The 20,010-nt window shown below is 40.4% G+C and overlaps 1 protein-coding gene across 28 annotated transcripts in view; it reads left to right on the forward strand.

Annotated features, from left to right (window-relative positions):
* Positions 1–1,270: 1,270 nt before the first annotated feature.
* PHF21A (PHD finger protein 21A) overlaps positions 1,271–20,010 on the forward strand; it is a 189,803-nt gene continuing 171,063 nt past the window's right edge. For 3 of the 28 annotated variants that reach the window (XM_065945045.1, XM_065945034.1, XM_065945053.1), the window contains exons 1-3: positions 2,789–3,751; positions 4,324–4,547; positions 14,489–14,573. The gene's annotated coding sequence lies outside the window, so the exon portion shown is untranslated. Of the gene's footprint in view, positions 1,507–2,167; positions 2,765–2,787; positions 3,756–4,323; positions 4,548–10,162; positions 10,270–14,488; positions 14,574–20,010 lie in introns of those variants that run through there. The other 25 variants (XM_065945033.1, XM_065945062.1, XM_065945054.1 and 22 more) reach the window with 19 other exon arrangements.

Below are 20,010 nucleotides of genomic sequence, written 5' to 3' on the forward strand. Positions count from 1 at the left end.
TGGCATCTTTCTCCTGTTGCCTGGACCACGCTCCCCCATTGCAGTGCTTCCCTCCTCGCTTCTCTCCATCCCTGCCCTCCACGGCTTTCTCCCCCCCCCACCCCCTTCCAAACTGCTGTTGCACTGGAGGGAGTTGGGGCCGCTCCGGAGCCCCTTTTGCAGCTCCTGCCGACGGGAGGGGGGAGTTGGGCTCGGGCCGCCGAGTTGGAGGTGGTGGTGGTGCTGGGGGTTGGGGGGGGGGGTGGCGGCCGCAGCGGGCTCCGGCCTCGCCTCAGCTGCAGCTCCTTGGGTGCCGAGCTGCAGCGCTGCACGGGCCCATCGTTGCGGCGGCCCCGGAGTTTGGCCGCTCGGTGCTCAGCCCCATCACCACCGCCGCCGCCGCCGCCGCCGCTGCACTGGAGTTTGGCTGCCGCTGCCCTACTTCACTCTAGTTTAGTTTCACTCACTTTACATCCGGGTTTTTTCCCTAGGCAATGGGGGCCGCAGCACACCCCGTTCCTTAGGCAAAGTGAAATAAATTCGCCGCACCGACACGTCAAGTAGTCCGCCCGCCCGAGCGCCGCCGCGGGCCCCCCGCCGCCCCTCCCGCCGCCCCCCCCACCCCCCCGGGGGAGGTGAGGGGCCCGTGCTTCCCCGGGAGCCGCGGGGAGGGAGGTGCGGGGTGGGGGGGGGGCCCGGGCCGGCCGCCGTACAACTCCGCCCGGCGGCCCCCGCCCCCCCGCCCGTGCCCCTCTACCCCGGCGCCTCCTCTCCTTCCCCCGCCCCCCCCCCCCCACTCCGCCCTCGTCCCCGCTTTCCTCAGCGCCAGTCCCTCTCGCCCGGCTCTCGGGAGCGGCGGGGGCGCGCACGGCGGCGGCGGCGGCGGCGGCGGGCCGGCGGGGCCGCGCGGCGGGCTCCCGCGCGGGCGAGAGTGTGTCTGGGCCTGGGCGGAGGGATCCCCGGGCTGAGGCGGCGGAGGTGCTGCGGCCCGGGGCCGGGTGGTGAATGGGCTGGTGGTGCTCGCCGCCGCCGCCGCCGCCGCTGCTGAGGAGGAGGAGGAGGATGAAGAGTTGGGCTTGTTTGTCTCCCACAGTTTCTCTCCTGCTGCTCTGATTTCTGCCCTCCCGTTCCGGCCCGGGGCCTGTGTGTGTGTCTGTGTGTGTCTCTCCTGGACGAGGAGGAGGATCCAGTTCCTCCCCCCCACCCCCTCCTCCCCACCCCCCCTTGCCTGGGGAAGAGGAGGAAAGAAACAGCCCAGAGAGAGAGAGGGAGAGAGAGAGAGAGTGAGTGAGGGAGAGAGGGAGAGAGAGAGGAGGAGGAGGGAGAGGGGAACAACCTACCATCTTAACACACTAATATCTAAAAAGTGCGAGAGGCCCAGAGCAGCAGAGAAGCAGCAGCAGCCGCTCCAGCGCCTTCCCTCCCTCCCCATGAAGAAGAGTTCCCTCCTCCTCCTCCTCCTTGCTTCTCCTGCTCAGAGTTCCTGCCTCCAGCTGCCAGGGGGGACAGCCAGCCAGCAGCAGGAGGGTGCAGTATCCCAGCTTTTCCATTCTCTCTTCTCCTCACTCTCCTCTCCTCTCTCTCTCTTTTTTTTTTTCCTGGAGTAGCTCTGTTTCCCCTCCCTCCCCCCTTCCCCCTCTCTCTTCTCTCTCTCTTCTCTCTCTCCTCTCTCTCTGTCTTGTCTCTGGTGTTTGTCTCCGGGAGGAACAGGGGGCTGCTTGCTTGGAGTTTGTTGTGGGGGGGGGAGGGAGGGGGAGGGGAGGGGTGTGTGGGAGGGAGGAGGGAAACGGGGGGTGTTCTCGCCAGGACCCCTCAGTCAACTTGAGATTTGAGCAATAACTTCCCCTTCGGGGCGCCCCCCCTCCCCCTGCGTGCCCTTCCTATTCCACCCCCCCACCACCCAAAAAAAAAAAAAAAAGACAATGGAAAAACCTGGTCTCCCCCTTCCTCCCCTCTGCCCTCCACCCCTCCCCAGGATAAATTGGAAGTAAGTTTATGAGCAGCCTCGGGAGCCTGGGCGCTGAGTGCTGGGCCGGAGCGGGTGACAGAGGCGGCGCGCCGGGGGTGGCGGGGAGGGGGGTGTCACATTGTCCCGGTGGGGGGCCGGGGGGGGCGCGGAGCCTCGTTCGCCCCCTTGGGGTCTCTCCTCTCGGCCCGGGGATGGTCGCCAGGGCTCTTTCATTACCCCACCCCCCACCCCCTCGGGATGCTGTCGGGGGGAAGTTTTTATTATGGTTATTTATTTAATTTTTTTTTTTGGAAAACCATCTTGTTTGGTGACTGAGGGATCTGGTTTAAAAAAAAAAAAAAAAAAGCTGCGGCTGCTGACGCTACCGGGCCCGAGTGTGTGTGTGTGTGTGTGTGTGTGTATGTGTGTGTGTGTGTGTGTGTTGGTGCATTTGTCTTGGGTGGCCGGAGCAGCGTTGGGGAAATTCCGCTTATTCTTCTTCTTCTGCAACTTGTTATTCCGGAGAGTCTGCCTGCACCCCTCACCCCGGGGCCGGCCCTCCCGCACTCGCCCCCGCCGCCCGCGGCCGCGGGGCGCCCCCGAGACCCCGAGCGGGCCGGGGCCGGCAAGAGAGGGGCCGCGGCCGCCCCTCCCCCGCCCGCGCCCCCGCCGGGGGGGAGGGGCGCGCGGAGTGGGACTCTTTCCGTTTGGTCCAGCCCCGTCGTGCACGCAGTTCCCAACACTTCTCGTCATCCTCTCTTTGGTCTCTTTATTCTGCTGAGCGGTGCTGCTAGGATTTCTTTCTTTTTTTTTTCTCCCCTGACCACGTTCGCGATGGTGGGTAGCAGCAAGGTGGTCCTGGCAGGGGAGGGGTCGATGTCGAGATTGGGCACCGGGGGGAAGAATGTCTCCTTTCAACTTTGTCTGTGGCTTGCACCCCCGGAGAAGGCCACACGCCGGTTGTGGGGTGCAGATGTGCCGAGAGTGATTTCTAAGTAGTTGAGTTGTCGAGATGAGGGTACGACTGCTAATGGTAGGCAGGTTTTGTTTTCATTGGTGAATCGGGTGTCATCATATTCCGGTCATATGTTGAAATATTCTTTGTTTAGGTCTTGAAGTAGAGGATCTTACTCCGCACGTCCACATTGTGGTGTTTTTAAATGATGTCTCTGCAAGTATGGCTTTCTAGAATTTAAAATGTGAGTTAAGGTCCGGGCGTGTGCGGGCCTCAGCACTGGCCTTGACAGTGAACTTTGTGGCTCTGTTTCGGTTTTCAAAGATTTGCTCCATAGCTGGGGTGCGAGCTGTGCATTTTAGTGTCAGGCATGTAGATGCTTGAGCTGGGGACGTTGGAGAAGGAAGAACATTTACACATTAATAATTGATAGCTGAATATTAGGATCAGATTAATTTGGACTGATGAAAGTTTTTTTTTTTTTTTTTTTAAAGCAGTTATGCACTCTAGGAAGGAAGCCTTTTCATAGGCACACTTTATAGGGGTTCTTTAGGGCGCAGAGCTTGAATATCTCCTTTTAGAGAGGATACTTACCAACATCTGTAGCTTCATTGAGTGCCTGATAAAGGGACTGAAACTGGGGCTAAGATGTCGAAGTGTACTTTTCAGTGTTTATGTTGTTTGTTTACATCTGATGTTCACTCACGTTTGGGCAGTAGAAATGAATAGGTCAGCTTTTGCATTCTGAAAACTAGCCCCCTCCCCCAGCCCCCTTTTTTCCTAAGTTTCACAATTTACTTGGTTTCACAGCATTGTAGGAAACTGTTACTACATTTTTACTGGAAATACTATTATTCATTTTGATTTTGGTAAGTCCTTTTCTGTTCTTTTTTTCTCTTTCTGTTTCTATATGGAATCTATGTTGTGGGCTTAAAACTGGCTTAGTAAGGTTCGTTTAAAATGTCTGAAGAATGCATTTTAAAATCTCGGGACACATCTTTTGATGGCAAAGAGGAAGTTTTTGTTTGCAGTTATGCTCATGTTTATGGAAAAATTCTGTACTTAAAACTTTTGTAGATGTACAACTATCCTTAAATGAAGAGCATAGTAATAGTGCAGAAAATTTTTCAAACAAGTTTCTGGCTAACACGTTAAAAATATTCCAGGTGCTTTTCTGTATGTTATACTTTTAGTTTTTTAAGGTAATAGTATTTGCAATATGACTGATGTTGCTTGGATGGTCTTAATAGTCTTTTTGCTTGAATGCTTCAGAAGGCTTTTTAACATAGTTTTTAGATAATTTTGCAAGCTTTATTTAAGCTTTTTGCACTTAGAACTCCCAGGCGAGTCTTTATGGAACTAGAAAAGTAAAAAGCCCCTCGCCTCTGCCAGATTTTATTTTTAAGAGGTGTAAGTGTTGGGCGGCCCCTGTTTCTTTTAGCTTTGAAGGATCCATCCTTTTTCCCATTCAGTCATCTGGAAAGAGCTGCCTCAGAAATACTCTTCTTCTGCTTACATGAAGAACTCTAAATGCTATCCAGCAGGAGGTGCTGCAGCAAGATAAAGGAAACCTCTGAATTGTAAGGGTCTTGCTACTTATTACAGCTCTACTTAGCTTCAGCTAAGCAACAGGATTAACACCTTAAAGTTCCAGAAAGATCTTGAGTAAGTCCTTTGAAAAATTCCATTTGCTATTAGAAGCTGAAATTTGTGACTGCTTTTTACCAGCTTACAATATTACACAAAGTAGATTGCTTATGGTGGACAGCTTAAGGATGCTGCCCTTAGGTACAGAGCACTGTTAGAAATATTTTGCTTGGAAAATAATTAGTCTCATATTGGAGTTACTCTCATATTGGTGAGTGGAGTGTTGAACACGTTTTTAAAAGTTACGTGCTGTGGATCGCTATAAACAAAAGTAGTTAATATGACTTGGGACTTCCGACTTTGTGGTCCATCTTTATAATACTAATAGGAGTGAGATATAGAGTACTTGAACTATTATTGGAAAGGGAGATATTGTATGGAAAAATTCTTAGACTTTCTGTGTTTTTTTTCTTCCCATCTGTGGACAGTAATCCTAATAGATAAATTTTTAGGCCCTCAGCTTTATAAATACATGCAGTTAATGTGTTGGAGTTGGCCTCCAAAGACTGAGATTCTTGAACTAGAAGTAAAGTTCTGTCTGTGGGTATAGGTCATTGCTGATATGGCTGTTAGTACCACTTAACAACAATTGCATAAAGATGGAACTATTTTCATAACATTTATAGTACATGGTCCTTTGAAACTCTTGTTAGTGTTAGGTGAATTGATTTATTACTGGAAATATTATGGTACTGTGGTGGCTTTTAAAGTTTTATATCAAAGTTTTAAAAACTTAAGAATGTGTAGAAAATTTGATGAACTTGCTTTGAATTTTGTTTGTTTTTTGGAAATAATGCTGTACTTTTTTCTCAGTAAGATCAAATGATATAATACATGTGAAAGTTCTTTGTAAATTGTCAGAAGCCATGCAGATGTTAAGTTGTTGAGATAGGTGACTAATTAATACATGGGCAGAAGCTCCTGGCTTTAAAATATTAACTTTCTCCATATCATTTGGGAAACGAGTGCATTAAAAGTGTACCCAGAACACTTTATGAACTTTTTTTTTTTAATACTGCTGTGGTTACCAAAAAGCTCTTTGTTAGAATATTGAAGCTTTGTTTAAAAATGCTGTCTAGGCAGTTTCCCCTAATTAAAAAAAAAAGATCATTTTTTCCTTTTGTAGACCCTGTGAAATGTGCATCTCCTGTTAAAGTTTTTCTTCATTCTCCATTGATGTGCTAGTAGTTAATTTTAGTGATTATTTTAAAGTTCCTGTATTCTTCTGTAGACTTTTAGTAACACACAGAGTAACAGCTGTCACGGTTAATATTTTGATTGTTTTGACTGATCCTGCTAACTTTCTGAAAAATTCTTGCTAACTAAACCATTCAAACTTGTTTTAGAGTGAAAAAGACATGTATCTGTATGCGTTAGTATTAGGTACCTGTGTGTATCATTTTTGTTTTTCTGATTGAGAAGGATGCATGAGGAAATGACTACTCAAATCTAGAGGAGTGCACTGAAATATTTTTGGTGTCAAAATAACTTAGAAGTTTAAAACTCAGAACTTTGAGTCTGGCTTTCTTAATAGACGCTACTCATAATTTGGACTGAAATAAAGTAACATATAGATAATGGGGAGTTCCTATTTTGTGAGCATATCAAAAGGTGTAGTAGCCTAAATTTTAGAATTAACTACTCTTTATGAAATAACCTCAACTAGAAATTAAATATAGAAACTTGCTTCAGTGAAGGGTGAGAAAAACATTTAACTGTTTAGATAAAAATGAAACTTCTCAGGGTAATATTAACATTTTCATCCTAGACAGTGAACACTAAAGTTTTTTTTTCTTTTTTAGGAAATACTGACATTAAGGTTTTAGTAATGTGTTTTAAATTTTGGATCCTTAATATTTTATTTCTGAAGTCTTTTGTACTTAGTTACTGTTGAAAGGGAGAAAAGGAAGGGGTTATAGTTTTAGGTCTCTAACCTTTGACAGAAATCGTTTATATCTATATTCAGAGCTGATTTCTTGAAACGTGTTTGAATCTTCATATTAATTTGTGCTGGGAAATATTAATGATTTATGTTGACTTCTCAGAACTTTTGTACATGGGCTTTTTTCATAGGCCCTAAATATTCTTTAGGAGCATAGCAATGTATTTTGATCACTTTCCAACTTTACCTGGTGTGTATTTTTGCTGCTTGGAGGTGTTTTTTAAAGTAATATGTTAATACTGCATGAAAATTATTGTTGCTAATTATTTCTTAAATAGCATATGTTTCCTTCTTTGTATCATGTGTGTGCATGTGGCCATACTGTTTTGTGGGCTTTCATATCATCTTATTTGTGTATTGAGTTTCTGAACAGTTACCTTTGGTGAGAATGTTGAAATAGACCGTTCGTTAGGAATAACTTTTATATTGCTTGTCTATCAATTGACTCTTAAACTGGGATGGTAGTGAACTCTTCCCTTTAAGAGATAAGCTGTGTTTCAGTCATCCTTTGAGCTTTTCTAAAGCAACTTTCTTACACTAGACACTTGTTAGGCAGTTTGCCCCTCCACTTCTCTCCATCCCAACACACCGCATACTGCACACCTCTGCCCCCTTTTAAAATAAAAAATAGTGAGCAGTTCTCAGCTGGAGGAAACTGTTCTTTCCTATATTTTGGAATCATCTATGGAAATGTTTTTCTGCTTTTTAAAGTAGACCAAAAAAGTGAACTGATAATTTGGAGATAGGAAAGGGATGGGGCCTAACAAGTTGGTGATCTATGTTATATTTTGACTTTGTTTGTGGGCCTAGGGGAGAAAAATAACTTAAACACAGAAGCCAAAAAGATGGGTTTTGTTTTATTGTTTTGGCTGCATTGAGAATACAAACTGTCAGTACTTGAGGAGAAGGAGCAGCAGAAAGGAATTGATTTTTTTCTGCTGCAGATCCAAGTATTGTTAACCATGTGGATCTCTAAAGCAGCATACTTACAAATCAAACAGTAGTTGATTCTCTGACTCAATTAGCAGTCAGAACCCTAGACTGTTTTTTAAAATTTTAAATAAGTACCAAAAACTTCAGAGTAATGACAATAATTTCCTGATAAAAGTGGGTGATAGTAACCATGGCAACTGCTGTCTCTGGCCTTATGGACAGTATGTTGTATTGATGAAGCTTCAGATCCTGTAGTAGCGTGTCACTTTTATGGTGAAATGTAGTAGCATGTGTTGCAGGTGATTTTTAGCTGGATTGTGTTAAATTTGTGTGCCAGCTTATCTTTCCTTGTTAGGAATTTCTTGGACTGTATTCCACAACATGTTTGTGAAGGTGCTGTTGCCTGAAAATAACCCACCACCTGTGTTAGGCCTCCTAATGCAGATTGCACTTAGTTCTTTCCCTGCCTCCTTCTTCAGTGTTGCAGAAAATAAGAGAGTGTGTAGAAATTATATACATATATTACAGCTCAAAGTTATCCACTTGGATTTGGACATGTCACTGATAGCTTATAAAAAAAAAAAAAAAAACTTCTGTGTTTCTGGAAAAGGTCAGTGGATGAGAGAAATGGATCTGTAATTGGTATTTTCCTGAGTGTTCTTTTCACAAACAGATGTGTATGTGAATTGAAGGGTGAGAAGTGGAGGGGGCGAATAGTAAGAACTCCACAAAAGAGGAACTGAAGTATTATTGTTGTTGTGTGTGATGGTTTTATGTGTATACTATAAGAATATATTTCCTAGTGGGCCTAGTGGGCAGTATGAAAGTATGGAAAAATGCTTTCTTGTGAGAATTTTCTTCAAGAAAAATTATTTATAAAATGTAACTTGAAAGACTGTTAAGAGAAAACCTGATAAAACAATTAAAACTCTTTTGGGGTATAGGGGATAGAAAGCTTTGAAACTGATCAAAGTTAAGAAATTGTTTTAAAAGTTGTATCTTTAAGTATCATTTAAAATTTGTGTCACATGTCTTTGCTTTTTAAGGATTTCTTTTATATAGTTACTCTGTTTTTCTAAAGTGAAAATGTTGATCTAAGTGTTAATTGATACTTTTTTTCTGTATGTAGTAAAGAATCTGTGCTAGGGCAGAGAACAAATAAATTATATGTAGATTTGACTAGGCCCTGATAATAAGATCTAGTCAGATTGTGCTAGATAGTTCAGAGTTTCTTAAAACTTACTGTGATAGGGTGAAATGGTTTACTTACTACAAGTCCCAAGATGCATTGCAGTTTTTTTGCCTAGCTCCAGAATAGAGCATTGCATGCTGGGACCTGTAGTTGACTTTAACAGCACAGGGAACCCTTCCCTCCTGTCTACTCCATTTTATACACAGCTTCCCAAAGCCTCTGAGAACTTTCTGCTAAGTAAAGTTTGATTGCTAATGTCATGATTATTATGCTGCTAGTATTCTAAAGTGTCTTCAGAAACACCCTAGTGTGATTTTACCTTAGATGCATTAGCTGTTTTTTAAAATCAGTTACTAAAAGATTTACATGTAGAATAGCATACATATGTGTATATATTCAAAACTTGACTTAGCAGTTGTAGCTTTTTTGTTGTTTGTGATGGTACAGATTTCTTTATAATTACAGCATTAATTGATTGCTGGTATGGGCATTAGAATTAGAAGACTGTTATTGTAGGGCCTGATATATATGCGGTTCTTTCTTTGAATGGGGACAGCTAAGTTGGATGGAAGGGTTATTTTTGTGCCAGAATTTAAGTAGAGTTTTTTATTCTTCTGTAATGATTGTCAACGTCTTGAGTCTCAGTATTCTTTAAATGGAAGACAAAGTCCTGAAAATAATTGTTATTTTAGTGTAAGTTTAATACTCAAAGCTAAAGGCTGAAAGGTAGAGAAAAAAGTAAGGTTATAAAAACAAAATGTAATTTGCTTATATTTTCATTTGTAAATTTAAAAATTCTGTCCTTTTGAGGGTTCTAATACTTTCCCCTTTCTTAACTAGTGTCAATGTTGTTGTAGGGATTAAATGTTAAAATCTGTGAAAGTGCTTAGCACAGTGCCAGGCACATAATAAAGTCTCAATAAATGTTTATTGTTAGCAGTAGGTTTAGTAGTAGTGTTTATTGTTATTTTTTAAAATATCATGATTTACATTTTTCCCTCTCTTTTCATTATTATTTATTTGATCAGAAACTCAGGGTGTTCTAAAAAGGCCTTGAGATTTTTGGTGTATAGTAATGATGTGGCAGTTCCTTAGAATTTTTTGCCATACATAAAATGTCTTCACACCTCAGTTTCTCCCTAAGTGATGTATGCCCCAAATCAGACAACCAGCTAGTAGCAGAATTTTCATCGGGATTCAGCTTTGCCTATTCAGAACTCTTTGCCACTGTGCCATGGCCTTTGGTTGATTTTAGAAAGTTCAAAAGATAGTGAAAACTTCTTTGTTAATAATGTTTGCGCTGTTAGAACATCTAAACTAGTTGATTAATGAAAATAAGATGCTGTAAACATTTCCTCCTGTCACAGTGTATGTAACCTTGGAAAAATTCTGTCATGTTTAGAAGCATGAAACAGTCTATCACCACAGTTCACAGTGTTACAGGATTGATGTATTGGAGGCCAGTGAGCAGCCCCAAAAAGAAAGTGTAGTTTCAGGTCTGTGGGATGTACCTAAAATGTTAGGTTCAAAGAAGTCATAAGTCTTTATGTTATTTTTCTCTTTTAGGACATGAGCTTCTTTTCAGCTCTTGAAATTGTTCGAGGATAATTTTTTATCTACACGGCTTTCAGCTTTTTGAGAAGGAAAAGGGACACCTGGGAATATTGAAAAATGTAGGCATAAGTTGTGGTGTATGTGCCTTAGTCTGAGTGTATGTAGAATCAGGGAAGTGTCTTTGTTACTTCCTTGACCATTGTCTGTTAGAGTTCATCAAATGTTATTGCTGAGGGCTGCTGTGTTTATTTAAGAAAGCTCTGCCTTTAGTAGTAATTATTTAAGTACTTATTTATACAGCAACCCATACCATTGTAATACTACAATCTTTTTTCCTCATAAAGGTGAGCTGAAACTTGTTAATATTTGTAGTTGAGACATTAGATAGATTTTTTAGATATGTCATAAATTTATGGAATCTGGTCTGATATGCTTCTACATTATGAATGGTTTTATTTATTTTATATTAACTCGTCTTTTCAAGACCTAATATTAAAATGAAATTAATTCAGTGGTTACAAAGATGTTAAATTCTAATGGCTAAGTGTAAGGGAGAAAATGGTCTCTGGTGTTAATTGGCCAGTACAGGAAGTTTGGATGAATTTTTATCTACATTTTATAGTTACACACTAAAGTTGGAAATAAGGAGAGGATGTAAGAGGTGTGAAACTGGGCAGCCATGTGTAATTATGTATAGAGTCCTCTGACACACCTAAATGATTGAGGACAATTTTCTATCTTTTTTTAAATGAAGTGTCCCAGACCACTTGTAGTGAAACAGTTGTGATAGTGTCAGAAGACCTGGGTTTAAGACCAGTCTTGTCACTGGTTGTACACTCTTGGGAAATTCATCCTAGCTGAGCTTTAATTTTCCCAGTACTGTAGTAAAACTGGGATAATGGTGAAAGCCTGCTTCACTGTATTCCTAAAAGGATGAAATAATACTCTTGAATGTACTTTATAGACTAAAGAAGTACATAAAAATTTGAGTTTTTAATCCCTAATAGATGGCTGGATTTTAAGATATCTGTCTATATTATGTTAACAATGTTAATATTTACTAAATTTAAGTATATGAGTTAGAATCATAATTGGTGATCTACATCACCCTCCCCGCACCATGGCCAACAGACAAGTTCTTAATGTGTTTACAGTGTAGTTCTTGACAATATGCACTGCTGTGTTTGTGTGTATATATATAAAAATATTGTAAGTGTACTGTGTGTTACATTATTGAGAAGTTTCAATTATGGCCTTTTATGTTGAAAAATATTCTTATGTGTTAATATTCAAACTTAAACAAATGCATGTATTTATTCTTAGAGAAAGGGCATATATATATATAAGATTTTAAATATTTGGCAAGTTGTGAACAGTTTTTGTATTTAAGGGTTATCTGTTATTATATGTTTAGTATGTTTATGAATATGTTTAGTACTAGCCTTTTTACATATAATATCTCAGTTAATTTTAGTCCTCACAGCAATGTTCTGAGGATTTACTGTTATTATCCTACCCCCATTTTACAGGTGAGGAAATGAAGGGTTCCCTGGGATCACATACATAGCCATGATACAATATTAATTCAAGCCCAAGTTTGATTCCAGAGTCCCTCCTTTTAAGTGCCTGTAATGCTGTATTAAACTCTGTAATTCCTGTAGAAGCTTAGCAAGTGCATTACTAAAGGAGTTTTCAATCCACTGAAATGGCCACAGCTTTGACATATCCTTTTAAGAATGTTTCATCTGATTTTGTTGGGTTAGGTTGAATGTTTTGGAAATAGTAAGCAGTGGAATGGAATGGAAATGAAGGCATTTGGGATAGTGTATTTCCTGACCTAGGTGGCGCAGTGGTAAAGAATCCACCTGCCAAGGCAGGAGACACATAAGATGTGGGTTCGATCCCTGGATCAGGAAAATCCCTTGGAGTAGGAATTGGCAACACACTCTCATATTCTCGGCCTGGAAAATTCCGTAGACAGAAGAGACTGGTGAGCTACAGTCCATGGGGTTGCAGAGAATCAGGCACGACTGAGCGCACACTACCTATGTTCTGTCCATCACTGTATGCCCATTGCGAAGCACAGTGCTTGCCATGGAGTGGGGTCTAGTATCTGTTTCTTAAAGGTTGCGGTCTGGGCACTGTAGCGTGGTAGGTTATCCATTTTCTTAGTAGGTTCAGATGATTTACATTAGCTATTTCAATCAGTCCTTAGGTAACTGTCAGCATTTTAGAGGGTAAGATGGTAAGTGTCCTTTCTTTTAATAGTTTAATATTTTAAAAATATCAAAAGGCAGAGGATTGGAGTTGTAAATATAATACTTGCAGTACAGATATGTGTAAAGTAGAAGACAAAAGTTAGCCAGTTCTTATCTACTTTAAGTTTTTCCTGTGTGTTTAACTACGTATAATGTTGTTGTTTAGTCGCTAAGTAGTGTCTTATTCGCTTGCAACCCCATCATGGACTGTAACCCACCGGGCTCCTCTGTCCATGGGATTTCCCAGGCAAGAATACTGGAGCAGGTTGCCATTTCCTTCTTCAGGGGATCTTCCTGACCCAGGAACTGAACCCGTGTCTCCTGCACTGGCCGGTGGATTCTTTACCGCTGAGCCACCAAAGAAGCCCCATGTGTAATGTATATCCATTTTAAAAATAAGTAGAATTATACCATCGTACTCTCTTAAAGTTCATTTTTTTCAGGTGGCTATCTTAAAAACTTTGGCTTGTTTTTGAAAATAAGGCTGAGGTGGGAAATGGTAGTGAGGTTGGAAGGAGAGAGGTAGGTAAGATTTGTACATTAAGATTGTAAACCTCTAATGCCCTAGGCTGATTATTATCTATGGGGCAAAAAGCATTTTAAGTTCTTTTTGTTTGAGTTGAGTTGCATGTGTGCTCAGTTGTGTTCAACTCTGTGAACCCGTGAACTGTAGCCCGCCAGGCTCCACTGTCCATGGGATTTCCCAGGCAAGAATATTGGACTAGGTTGGCATTTCCTACTCCAGGGGATCTTCCTGAACAGAGGGATTGAATCCTTGTTTCTTTGCATCTCCTGCGTTGTCGGGCTGATTCTTGACAACTGTGCCACTGTTAGAAATCGTTGTCGTTATTTTTTAAAAATTTAAAATGTCATCTTATGTAAAATGACAACATGTTTTCTGTCCTGCACAAGTAAATTAGGAAATATCACTTCATAATTAAGTTCCGTTAGTTTATTCTGGTAGTTATTTATAAGGAGATCAGTTGTGGTTTCAGATAAGTTTAAAAAAAAATGTAGTCTCTCTTTCTGATTGTTAGGAGGGGTTCATTCAACATTTACACAGTAAAGTAGAGTTTTAAAACCAAGAAAATACTTGTGCTATTTTAGTAAATAGAAACTCAAACCAGTACTGCTTAATGGGCATACAGATATTGCATACAGATATCCTGCCTAGGAATTAGTGTTGGTTGACCTCACCTTCATCCCTAACCCTACTTACTCAATCACCTTTGAATGCTATACTGGTAACCCAGCATTTTTTAAAGCAGTAAAATTTTAAAGAAAGGTAAATAATTGGAAGTGCCAATAATTTAATGAGTACTAATACTTCATTTTTTCTGGTGTTATTTATATTTTAAAAAACATACTGAAGACTTTATAATCTGCAGTAAAGATCTTTTGATTCTAGCTTTGAGAGTTTTGACTTGTTGCTAAGTTTATATTAATAATTCACCTTTGTAATTTTTAAGTTGAAAATTTTTATTTCATGGGTAATAAGTTTTTCATTATAAAAGTTTAAAAACTGTCTCTCTAATTCTAGAATGTGCTCACATCTAAAGTGCTTTGTGCATCTTTAGAGCCATATTTACTGAAGTGCTAGAGCATGGCCTTAAAATTCTACAAATTGGGTCTGATAGGGTGTGGCAGTTAACTAGTTTTAACAAGCCAAGTTCAGGTTATGTCTCATTGGTAGTGTGCTTAGGTGCTTTTCATTTCGTGTGGCTCAGACTATGCTCTGGAGAGTATTTTATTACTTCTCATAATAATTTGATAAGTGCACAAAGGACTCAGTATATGTCATGGATGGTAAAACTGAGGCAGAGACAAGAATTTGAGTAAGTTGATATTAATAGCAGAGCCTAATTTTCCTGGCTTTCTTATTCTAGTTTTGGTCTTCTTAACCTCTAGTACCCAAACTTAAATATTATGGCCCCCATAAATATATATTTATATATAATTTCCTGAACCTAGAATTTTATGTATGTTATAAAACATACAGGAAATTAGAAATTTTAAAAAGGATGAGATTTAAAAATATAAGTTGTAGTAATTTCTTCCCTTGGCCCTCTTCTTTCCCCAGGGTGGGTGCACCCACTTGGAGACTAGCGGCCTAGACAGGCCATTCTGCAGAAGAGGCAGCCGTGGGGACACCCGGAGGACCCTTGGTACGAGGTGTGGGGCTTTTAAGTTGGAGTGATCTTTTACAGCTTTTTAATTTTAAAGCAACAGCCTTTCTTGCTGTGAAGGCTGAATGATCCAGAGTAAAGGCCTTGAGAGAGGTTAGCTTAAAAGACAGAAATATAGGCCTTATTTGTTTTCTTCAGAGTTGACCAAAGGGAGAAGGCTGGCCTACCCTGACAGCTCCTACTCCCACTATGGAGATGGCAGTGCCTTTTTCTGTTGTTGTCAGGCAGTTTATAGAACGCAGGATAGCTTGGTAAGCGTCTTCTCTGTGCCTGATATGACGTAACATTGTGGAGTATGCAGCATGCATGTTAAGTACAAGTGGTTGTATTTGGCTTGTTGCTGCAGCAGTTTTGAGGCTGTCTTAAAAAGCAATTATCACTCGATAGGGTTGGATGTGTGCAAATTATTGAAATCAACATTTCACAAAGACCAAACTTTGTAACTTGAATTATTCTATTTAGTATTTGTTTTCTACTCCCCCTGCCATCCCCCACATAACTCAGAGCAGAATTCTTTTTCTGAAAGGAGCAGATGCCGTTAGCTTATCAGGACCCGATACTAAAAAGCCCACAGAAACCTTTCTGCTGCTTATTCTCTTTATTTAATGTGTATGCAAAGCATGGTGTAATTATTGCCGTTAGAGTGTTTTAAGCTGGTAGTTCCTCCCCACCCTTTTCGTCCTCAAGGGAAAGAGATCAGGAATGCCAAATCGACAACTTGGTATAAGGAAATAATGACCACTGAAATAAAACAGGAGTTCAAATAAAAAGCAAACCAGATACAAATGTAGAATGAAAATATCTTTTAGTAAAATGTTAGCATGCTGTACTTGGAACAGATGCCACATTAATTCAAAAGAGAGCCCAGAAAATGTGGCAACTTTACGATGTCAATGGAGGGAGCTGCAATAGTTCCTGTTCTTATTGTGTCAAGTTCTCAGTACCTCCAGGTCCAGTCCTGTTTTTCTATTTATTTTCTGTGTATAATCCATGTTAATATTGCAAATATTAAATCCATGCTTAATATTTTTTTTATATTATTAAATACATTGTCATATTAATAGATATTAGGGTAAAAGTCCAGTAACTTGTAATCCAACAGTAATTAATCGTTTTAAATATGCATGTCAAGATTTGTAGAATCTGAGGCAAAAATGGACTTTCCTAGACACCCTTCAAGGCACGTATATGATAATAAGGTAGTCTAAGAATTGAGGCTTTCAAAGAGGCCTACTGCTTTTTGAATGTAGAATTTGGACAAGTTACAAAACTATGAGAATTTTGCATTTTTTTCTCATTTAAATCTGCAGTTATCATTGGACATTTGCTATGATTTTTAAGTAGCTTAGATTCATTCATTCCTTTTGCTGTGTTTTTTATGGTGTTTGGAAAGAAGAAAGGGTGATGGAAGGGTACTATATGCGCTTGGGTACTTGCAGGGTGACATTCATTTTATGGAAGATCTCACTGGGACGTCCCTGAATTGCCTGCATCTTGCAGTGCGTGGTTAGTGTGGGTCTGTGTGCAGGGAGATGGGCTGGGGGCTTTTAGCCTGACTCACAGCGTGCTCCTTCCTGGGCACTGCAGTGATCTAGTCCCCGGGGGCACGCCTCCTGTGCCTGTAACGGAGTCTGCTGAGCTTGCTCAGACGAGCACTACTCGCTTTCTCTCAGCTAGTTGAAGCATGAAGCCTTATAATTTCCTAGTTTTGTGAAAAGGTTAAAAGTTTTGTTTTCGGACAGTTCGAATGAAGGGAAGTTTCAGCATGGCAGTGTAGAGCACAGTGGTTAAGAGTGTGGGCGCTGGGGCTGGAGCCAGTCTGCATAGGCTCAAATCCTGGCTGTGCTCCGCGCAGTCTGCATTTGTATTCGCTCTGTGACAGATCACTTCATCTGCTGTGCCTCTGCCTCAGTTTCTTCATCTGTCAAGTTTGAATAAATAAGAGTACTCTCTTTCTGAGGTTGTTAGAAGGAATAAGTAAGTGCCTGACACATAGTAAGCACTAAATAAGTGGTAGCTGTTTTTAGCTATTATTAACCTTAATGCTAGACTTGTTCTCTTCTCAGGGTTTGAGACAAATGTTGCATAATGGGCAAAGAGCCTAAGCTTGGAGGTCTGACCTGTGGGTTGGAATCTCAGTGTTTGTGTGTGTTAGTTGCGCAGTTATAGCTGACTCCGTGTGACCCCATGGACTTGGAGCCCACCAGACTCCTCTCTCACCAGGAATTCCTGTCCATGGAATTGTGCAGGCAAGAATACTGGAGTGGGTGGCCACCATTCCCTCAGGGGATCTTCCCAACCTAGGACCAAACCCAGGTCTCCTGTATTGTAGGTGTATTCTTACCTTCTGAACCACCAGAGAAGCCCCTGGACTCTCAGTGCAAACACTTCAAGTTGAGTGTGTGACCTTGGACTGATTATTTAAGCTCTTTTTAACAAATATGTCTCCTGTACATTCATTCATTCCTTTTGCTATGTTTTTTATGGTGTTTAGGAAGAAGAAGAAAGGGTGATGGAAGGGTACTATGTGCACTTGGGTACCAGTGCTATATATCATTCTGCTGTTCACTTGGACTTTTCAGTTTCTTTACTGATGACATAGGGAAAATAATAGTGACATCTTTGGATTGACATGAAGATAAAATGGGGACATCTTAAGATACTTTATAAGCTTGATTATCATTGTTACTCTTGTTTAGTTGCTAAGTCATGTCCAACTCTTTGTGACCCACTGGGCTATAGCCTGACAGCTCCTCTTGTCTGTGGGATTCTCCAGGCAGGAGTACTGGAGTGGGTTGCCATTTCCATCTCAAGGGGCTCTTCCCAACCTAGGGATTGAATCCAGGTCTCCTATATTGGCAGGCAGATTCTTTACCACTGAGACACCAGAGAAGCCCGCTGTTATTGTTACAATCCCACTAAAAGTTTATGGGAAAAGGGTAAATATGGAACAACTTAGTTAGAAAAGAGAGTTCTTTCCTGAAATGTCATGAGAAAAGATATGGATGGGAAAAGTGACCTAATGAGTTCTTGTTTGTGGAAACTGCTAAGAGAAGTATAAAATACATGGGAGTATGTCAGTTATTACAGAAACTTTGAAAAGTATTTCAGGGCACTTTATATTTTTTAAAACTCTTAGTGATAAAAGATTTTTTTGGCACCAAGATATTGATATTTACAGTAGGTCACTTAGCATCAAGGCAGTAGCAGATTAGGCGTTGTATTACAGCTCACAAGTTCAGAATTCTAATCAGCTGGTCAGTCCATTTGGTCTACAGCCCAGGACAACTTGAGAACACTTGCTTGGTGTAATAACTCATGGAGACAAATGTAGAAAATCAAAGATGTAAAAGTGGCATAGGAATGCTTTCTAGTAATGATGGACACAGTTTATTTGCCTTTTGAGCACTTTTCCTTTGTGAAATTTCCTCTCATTTGGTACCTGTTTTTTTCTTTCAGTAATTGTTATTTTCTTTCTGTACTTAATCATCATGTTACCTATATTGAGCCTAGAAACTGGGCCTGAGAACAAGTTGGTTGTGAGAAAAGCTATATTTTGTCTCTGTCTTATAGTGATCTCAGAATTAAGTTTTTGGAAAAGAATTTGAGTTTTAAATGTTTTTTGAGTTTTTAAGTGTACTTTTGAGTTATAAATACATTCATTAATATGTAGGTACATATAAGTGTATCTATAGATATGTATGTATCTGGTAAGTGAAACCAGTCATTGAGGGGAATGATCATTAAGTATGAAGTAGGATTAAGTTTATTCATTTACTGCCAGTTTAGATCTGAAACCTTTTTTGTCTTTGGTCTGTGTAGTTTTTTCCCCTGGGATCAACAAGTGTGTTTGTAATAGCTTACCAAAGCATCCTGAATACAGTATATGTTGCCAGTAGTGAGCATTTGAGTTAAAAAATAGAATAATAGCTTCCATTAACTTTTTTTCCTCATTTACCCAACTGCACCACTGATAAAGTCCTAGTAGGTGGATAGAAGTCTTTATTCAATTTTATTTTGTCTGTGTTCCTAAAACATTGTTTCTGCTTTCTGAGCAGAAACTCCAACAAGCTTGTTTTGATAAAATGTCATATTTTAGCTTGACAAATATTCTTTAAAATTAAGCAATTTATAGCAAGTTGTGTAGTTTTTTTTTTTTTTCAATTAATAAATTGTCTTACTTTACAGTAGGCAGAGTGGTCAGGAAGTAAAGTTTTGTAGTTTGAGAATTAGCATAGCAGGTGTATTGTGTGTGTCCTATGTTTTCTTTATTTCAGTCTGTATTCAGGGTCTATAAAAGTTGCTTCTCTTGGGTGAATGGAATTGCAAGAAGTTTAGAAGTGTATTTTATTTTAACAAATGGGGGAGTTAGAAGTGGACCCTAAATGGCCTCTTTGGGGTTGATTTAAAGAATTACACAATTTTGAAAATCATGTCCCTGCCTCATTTGTAAAAGGTGGGCTACTTTTGACTGCTCTTACACTTGTGTGGGAGCCTGCCTGGTTCGTGGTAAGTTAGCTACTTTGCGGAGAGATGCTGCCATCCACCCCTCCATTTCTTTTGCTCTCCCCTCTTCTGTATTATCTTTGAAGTTTCATCTGTGCCTATGCCATTCCCTGTCTGCTGTTTATCACTCCTTCCAAAGCAACCACCATCTTATTCTGTTTCTGTTAAAAACAGAACATTATTTCAATGATTAGTTTTTAAACAGAGAGACTTGTTACCATAGACCTCAAAGCTTGACAGTTTGTGAACCTCTGCATTTTGGCCCCTCAGCCAGGAGTTGGACAATAACTTAAAATCACTTTCAAAGTAACAGAAAATTTGTGAAACATTTCGTATCTGGACTAAGGGAGAGAATAGAAGACCTTTTTACCTCAAAAGTTGCTATATTATTTTCCAGTAGGAGGTGAACTGGGATCCTAGAGAGTGAAGGGGTAGCCTTGATACTTAACCAAGATAAAAGAAATAGGAAGCATTAATTTGTTACATTGCCCTCTTTAGTCCTGTGGACCTAATTGGAGAAGAAAATGGAGAAGTTGGTGTTGCTTATTCTGAAAGTATTTTGATTTATTAGTAGAGAGAGGGCTAGTAGAATTTCTTTAGTTTGTAAAATACAAAATATGGCTAATGATACCTTGTTATTAGGCATTGGTTTCATTTCATTTTTGGTAATTACACAATAGCAGAGCCTTTCCTTTCCAGATTTCTCCTGTGATTTTTGAACTGTTAACTGAATTGTTTTGGTAAGAAAAGTAAAACTTGGAGATTTTAGTTGTGGTTACATGTAATGGCTATGTTGGATTTAAATTCAGTAGCTTCTAAGGTCTGTACCAGGCATTTCATCCATTTTTCAGTTACACATAGAGAAAAACATATTTGAGACAAGAACCTTAAATTTATAGGATTTCTAAAA

This window comes from Muntiacus reevesi, chromosome 9 (genome assembly GCF_963930625.1).
Source record: "Muntiacus reevesi chromosome 9, mMunRee1.1, whole genome shotgun sequence".
Lineage (NCBI taxonomy): Eukaryota > Metazoa > Chordata > Mammalia > Artiodactyla > Cervidae > Muntiacus > Muntiacus reevesi.